This window comes from Tasmannia lanceolata, unplaced genomic scaffold (genome assembly GCF_043159265.1).
Source record: "Tasmannia lanceolata isolate RefF3 unplaced genomic scaffold, GAP_Taslan_0.1 ptg000002l, whole genome shotgun sequence".
Lineage (NCBI taxonomy): Eukaryota > Viridiplantae > Streptophyta > Magnoliopsida > Canellales > Winteraceae > Tasmannia > Tasmannia lanceolata.
Window position 1 is genome coordinate 40,327,495 of NW_027518679.1, and position 6,435 is coordinate 40,333,929.

The 6,435-nt window shown below is 39.5% G+C and overlaps 1 pseudogene; it reads left to right on the forward strand.

The window, feature by feature from the left end:
* Window positions 1-4,114: 4,114 nt before the first annotated feature.
* Window positions 4,115-4,912, forward strand: LOC143891687 ((-)-germacrene D synthase-like; annotated as a pseudogene).
* Window positions 4,913-6,435: the final 1,523 nt, after the last annotated feature.

Here is a 6,435-nt window from a genome sequence, read left to right on the forward strand (position 1 = left end):
GTTGTCTTAGTCAGAAGGTGTTTTATGTCCAGCCATTAGGTTATCATTTAAAGACAGCCTTTTTACCCAAAAAAAAGAAGGAAAAATCATAATACAAGCATCAACTAATGAAGTTACATGAGATAGGATGATAAAATATGCAATTACTTTTTGATTGATTTTAACATTATTTTTATGTTTTATTGATATTTGAAGTTTAAACAAGAACGAGGGCATGTTGCATCATCAATCCAATGTTATGTCAAGGAGCATGGCATCTCAGAGCAGGAGGCGTGCGCTAAGCTTCGAGAATTGATAGTGATTGCATGGAAAGACATAAATAAAGCATGCCTCGACCGCCCTGTCTCCCTTACTCTTCTTATGCGAATCGTCAATCTCGCACGTGTTATGGAAGTACTATACAAAGATGAAGATGGATACACCTTCTCAAACGGCAAGACCAAAGAGCGTATCACCTTGCTGTTTGTTGATCCGATTGCCCTTTAAGAATAGATGCGGTTTACTTATTTTTATGGTTTAGATGTACTTGAATAAAGCAATATTGATTATCTTATTACTGTTGTATGTAACATGTAATAGCGTTAAGAGGAATGATAGATGCAAGGGCCTTCTTTATGCAAGGGCTGGAGAAGGGCCCTTGAATAGATCCACATCATTTTTAAATTCGGTTGAGAAACTGAATTCGGTTGCTCTTAATGACGTGGATGTAGTCTAGGGCTCTTCTCTAGCCCTTGCATAAAGAGGCACCTTGCATCTATCATTCCTCGAGCGTTAATAGTACTTTGTGTTTACTATGTTGTCTAAATTGTTGGATATATATTATGTAATAGGCGTACTAATATTTTGTACGTGTTTAATATCTCCTCTGAATGACAGTATGTATTGTATGTTTTGTCCCAAACTGAATACAGAGTGACCTACGAAACATGTCTAAAGCAAAGTTCACTGTGAAGAGAACAAATGAGTACTGTGATAACATACTTGATTTGGGTTATCATAGATTATCTTTACACTAATAGAGATATTAAGTATAAAATCACAATTATTCTAATAGGTCACACTAGCAAAAATACTCTTAGTACAAGAAAACCCCTTTTTTGGTGGCGCACAAAATCTGTCCCATAAATTGCAATGGAAATTCAAGGAAATGGAAATGGAAAAAAAAAGTCACTAATAAGTATTTTTTAATAACTCAACTCAACTCAACAAAGCCTTTGTCCCAAGCTAGTTGGGGTCAGCTAAATCAATCCTTTAGAAAAACAAAATTCATGAAGAAGGTAAAAGGGATCTACCCGGCTCTAATCCTGGTTCTAGTTGGGTTATTCTACCTGGATCATTTTCTTCCATTCTATCCTATCCAAGGTTATGTTCTCTGTTAAGTTCCTAGCTATCAAGTCTTTCCTCACTCTTTCTACCCATGTTATTTTCGGTCTACCCCTACCTCTTTTTACTCCCTCAATTTGGCACGAGTCACCTCTTCTCACCTGAGCATCCAAAGGCCTACGTTGGATATGTCCAAAGCATCTTAAGCGGTGCTCTCTCATCTTCTCCTCGATTGGAGCCACCCCCACATTTTTACGAATGTCTTCATTTTTAATTCTATCTAACCTTGTGTGGCTTCACATCCATCTAAGCATTCGCATCTCCGCTACATTCATCTTATGCACATGCTGCTTTTTGGTGGCCCAACATTCTGAGCCGTACAGCATGGCTGGCCTCACAGCTATCTTATAAAACTTTCCCTTCAACTTGGTAGGGATTTTACGGTCACACAGAACTCCTTAGGCAAGCGTCCACTTCAACCAACCTGCTCTTATAAAATTAAAAAAAATTAAAAAAAAACATTTAATTTTTAGCCATGGAAAAAAATTCTTCCTTAATATTTATTATTTTTCAAAAAAAAATTAAGTATGTTTTTCCGCGATAAAAAAAATTATAACCAATATTGCCGGCAAAAACAAATGGTTCACATTTTCTCCCCAAAAGTGCCCTCTCTCTTCTGGCAACTAAAAAAACAGCCCATGTTCATGTTCAGCTACAGCCGATTGCAGCGGCAAGTTTGCACCGATCGGCTTTGGCTTTCCGACGAGCTGCTAATGGCAAAAAAATATCAATACGGCAATGACGGTGACTTCGCCGAGAAAGGATTCCGGCTGGCATTGGCTAGAATCCCCGTCAACACTACTTGGCTGATAAAAACGTATGATTAACATCCTAGCAGAAGTGGCCTCTGCTCATGCGATTTTCCAACTAGAAAATAACCGATCAAGGATGCAATAGCTTTGCCGAACTAGAGCATACATTCCAAAGAGAGATAGAGAGAGAAATGATACATGCAACAGCCCATCACTCTTGCTGAACTTCCAGTTCCTTTTCTTTCCCAACTTGCAACACCCCTACATTTAGTGGCAAAACAAATCACACACTGATCCAAACCATAAAAAAGAGCCATGTGGGTTAGTTTTTGCTACTGCCTATTTAGAAAGAGCGGAAATAAGGAACGAAAGAGAGAAGCAAAATTATAGTTGGGGTGTATTCAATCCTTCAAGGAATGGAGTGTGAAGAAAAGAAAGATCTACATAAATCTTCAACAAGACGTTCGAAAAGGGGTCCATGAAAAGAAAAGGAGGTTATGAGAGTGCAGTCCTTTTCAGACAAAATATTAAAAAAACCCAGAGCCTGGGCTTCGGTCGACCGAATCCATCTTAGGTCAGTCGAAGGTCCCCTCGGTCGACCGAGTCCAAAAAACTTAGTTTTGTTTCTTTTTCGGTTTTTTCTTGTTTTCACCGTAACCTTTGATCCAACTATTGGATTTTTACTCGTTTGATTTCAATCAACGCAAGGAATCCAATATTCCCAATGGATCGCTTGAAATTTTGTCGCCAAAAACCAAAATTCTTTGAGCACAATTTCAATTTAAAATAGGAAACATAAACAATATTCAATCTCCGATAGCCGAGAATGGGCTCCGAGCGCACCGGTAAAAACCATGCTGTATCATTGATTGGAAATTGACCAATCTAAGTAACTATCAGCACTGATACCATTGAAAGTTGGTGGTGGAACAAGATTGCATCTGGAGGTTCATGATTTCTCCTTGTTGTTGTTATCACATGCCTTGGAGTTCCAACAGTGAGTATTTTTTAATTCCCCAAATTGGTGTCCAAATCTTGTGAAAGATCCACCCTCCCCGGTTATGTTTTCCAACAGTACTAACCGTGACCGACCCAATCCGCAGGGCACCCACCCCTTGGAGATGCTGAAAATGCGTCTACAGGGGAGATCCACATATATAGCCCAACAAATTTTCCTCCATTTCCGATGTGGGGTCTCACAATCCACCCCATTGAAGCCCAACGTCCTCCCTGGCACACCGTACTGGATTGGAGGTCCCGATCTGACAACGTTATGTCACGCCCCAGCCTGACTGTGTAAATATTGTCTGGTTCTGGGTCTTCCGCCCTCCCCGATTTTGTTTTCCAGCATTACTAACCGTGCCCGACCCACTCCGCGGGGCCTGCCCCTTAGAGATGGTGAAAACTCATCTACAGGGGGAGAGGGGAGATCTACATATATAGCCCAACAACTTTTCCACCCTTTCCGATGTGGGATCTCATTCGTGATGTTAGGGGATGCTCTCTTCAACGGTTTATTTTTAGGTCATCTGAAGCATCTAAAACTTCCCCGGGTCATTGAGGACTCCCCTGAGTAAACTCTCTTTCCCCTTGGCCACGTTTCGCATTTTGCCCTATAGAGTTAATAAAAACTCCTTTCACTCTCTTGAGCTATGACCTCGTCAACTGCATTTTTTGCCACGTCTGTGCGGAGTCGACAAGGATTTTTCTTGGCTGCATTTTGACCCGGATCTGGGTTTTTAGATATGATCTCTTTTGTCTTCTCTTATATCTATTTATGTAGTTAGGATTAAAAACGGAGAAAAAGGATGATTGTATGAAATTTAGAAGAAAACAAAATTGTGGATTTATGTATTCAATAGAGAACTACATGAGAGAGAGAGAGCGCTCTTTTATTTTGAATTATAGCGTTTATTTATTTTGAATTACAACGTTTCGTTGTAATAGTAGCTAATGTACATTTGTTTCTGAATGGTACAATGCAGAAATTACATGGATGGACTAAGCAGATTGAAGAGTTGAAGGAAGAAGTGAAGAGAATGCTAAGCAGTGCCAAGGGGTCACAACAAGAAATAGATTTGATCGATGTGCTAAAACGTCTTGAGTGGCATATCATTTTGAAATGGAGATTAACGAGGCACTACATCAACTATACGAATCCCATACCTATGCTGCTGACGATGATCTATATGTTGTTGCTCTCCGATTTCGACTACTAAGACAGCATGTGTTTAATGTTTCTTCTGGTAAATCCTTTTTTTGTTTCTATTTTTCATTGCACAACTTGTGCTACTTTCACTAGTTTTGTCATTCACATCCTTTATAACATGACATTGCTGGATTTTGAAATAGATGTATTTAAAAAGTTCAAAGATGAGCAGGGAAACTTCAACTTAACCTTAATTAGTGGTAAGAGGGGCCTATTAAGCTTGTATGAAGTGGCATATCTCAGTACACAAGGAGAGGATGTATTAGATGAGGCCATTACATTTACACGGAAACACCTTAAATCTGGTATAAGCGATCACGATTCTAAATTTGCAACACAAATAGAGCATGCCTTAGAGATGCCCTTATGGAAGAGTTTACCAAGGCTAGAGCATAGGCATTACATCTCAATATACCAACCAGAGAATAAACAAAATGATGTGCTTCTAGAGATTGCAAAGTTAGATTTCAATCTCTTACAATCGTTGCACCAAATGGAGTTAAAGGATCTTACGAGGTAATTTATTTTAACTGATAATATGTCCTTGTGTGTTGTTATGTGCATATAACTAATGTGCATATGGGTAGTTATTATCTGATTGTTGTCTAGTTATGGGGATGTGTTTTAGAGCTATGGGTGTTAGCTATGGTGTATGGGTTTAGGATAGAGGGAGTTAGTTGTTGTAGATGTGTCTTGTTAGTGGGTGTTGGTTACTTGTTATGTGTTATGTAAGTGGGTTAATGGGGCAGTTATGTGGCACTACCTTCATTCTTGTATTTAGGAAGTTTATGTTAATGAAAATGAAAGAGAAGAATTTTACAGCACAAAGGAGACTTTGTTCTACGAGAGTCATGGTTCCTCTCGAATCGAGCCATTAGGAGGTCCGGTTGCCTCGAATCAACCTCTCTCCCCCTCATTTCTATTTTATTTTCGTTTACTTCCGGTCTATGATCTACTTTCGTCATCTTGTGACTGTGGTCTCTCTTCTGAGTTTCTGATTATCTTTGATCATCAATGGAACATTCGGTGTCGCCAATTATATCCTTCTTGTGATTAATTGCTAAGTTTATCCTTATTCTTTGTTTATTCCAGATTATCTTCATTCCTTGATTATCCCATCCTATCTTTGTGTTTAGGTTAAATCATGGCAAAAAAAGTGTTGAAAGGCTGGATAAGTGAGACTATTAGGGCCCTTCCACGGGAGTCTTCAGAAAGGAGTATGACTGATCAGTTCATCTGTGCCTTCAATCATTTGAGTGTATCTGATATAAATTGGAAGTTTCTCCTAGCAGCCGCTGGATTCTGGGATCCTAATGTTCATATTTTTCGATTTAGATCCTTCGAGCTTTGTCCTATATTCGAAGATTGGTGTGCTTTATTAGAGCCCCCAATAGAGGGACTTTGGATACGATCTTCGAATATAGATTCCTCTCATTCTCTTTTTTGCAAGCTATTCAAAAATCAAACCGTTGATGCTCTTCCATGCTTAACGGATACGTGTGTGCAAATTCAAAATCTCATTACACTTTTTTCCGAAAACGTCGATCCTACTAACTCCCATTTTCAAAGTTGTTGACGTAATGCTTTGATTTTTGGTGTCTTTGCCCGATATGTCATTCGAAAAAACCCTCGTGTTGCCCCGTTAACCTTGTTAGCCGTGGTGGACCAAATTAATGAAGGGAGGAATCCAATCCCCACCATGTTAGCAGAGACCTTCTTGGGATTAGATCTTATTGCTTCCCAAGAGATCAAAGACAATTTCTGTGGATGTGTAAAATTGCTGTATGTCTGGCTTGGTGAAAAACTTCAGGTTCTTCAGCGACAAAACCAAAATCCGTATACCCTGAAGAATTTTCGTGCATGGCAACCAATGGCTAATCAACCTTTTGGTTGCATCATGTAGAGGAGAGCCAGTTTCGTTGGGTGAGTCATTCATGCTTCCAAGTTTTCACTAGCACCTACCCACATCCATTCGTTTACCTCATGGGTACCGAGAAATCTTCTTTTTATGCACCCATGCGATTTCTCCATCAGGTTACGGGAATTCCATGTCCTCCCGGAGCCATAGTCCCTCCTCTTTGTGAGATCTCA